The sequence below is a fragment of the Charadrius vociferus genome, unplaced genomic scaffold (genome assembly GCF_000708025.1).
Source record: "Charadrius vociferus isolate BGI_N301 unplaced genomic scaffold, ASM70802v2 scaffold65, whole genome shotgun sequence".
NCBI classification, from domain to species: domain Eukaryota; kingdom Metazoa; phylum Chordata; class Aves; order Charadriiformes; family Charadriidae; genus Charadrius; species Charadrius vociferus.
Genome location: NW_009649293.1, coordinates 3,945,788 through 3,946,307, shown reverse-complemented (window position 1 = coordinate 3,946,307; position 520 = coordinate 3,945,788).

Below are 520 nucleotides of genomic sequence, written 5' to 3'. Positions count from 1 at the left end.
ATTCCGCAGACCCCAAAAAAGGCTTCAGCCGTGCTGAAATGAGGCAGAAAGTTTGTGCTACCTCTTTCCCCGCCGGACCGAGTCCAAACAAAGCAGGTATTCATTTCCCAGGGCGGCTTCCCCGGGCAGCTCTGGGCTTGCGGGGCTGTTCGTGGATGCTGCCAGCCACCAGCCCCAGCGTGACTCTGCGCCTTCTCCTCCCACCGCTGCGCAGAGCTCCAGCACGGGCAGAGTCGCCTCTTTCCGCTGTTTGTTCTATGAAAGCACCTGGTTTATTTATTCTATGCATTATTATTATATATATATTTTTTTATCCTCTCCTCCCCCTTCACCCCCTCCCGCGGTTTAAACAGGAGCCGGGTAGGAGGGACAGCAGCACTGGGGAGGCGGAGGGCATCGGGGGTGCGGGGTTTTAGGTCCCTTGAGCAGGTCGGTGGCAGGTCGGTGCCTTGCCCCGGGAGAGCCGCGCCGCGCCCCGCGCCCCCGGGACCCGGCGTGGGGACCCCGGCCCGGCCCGCTC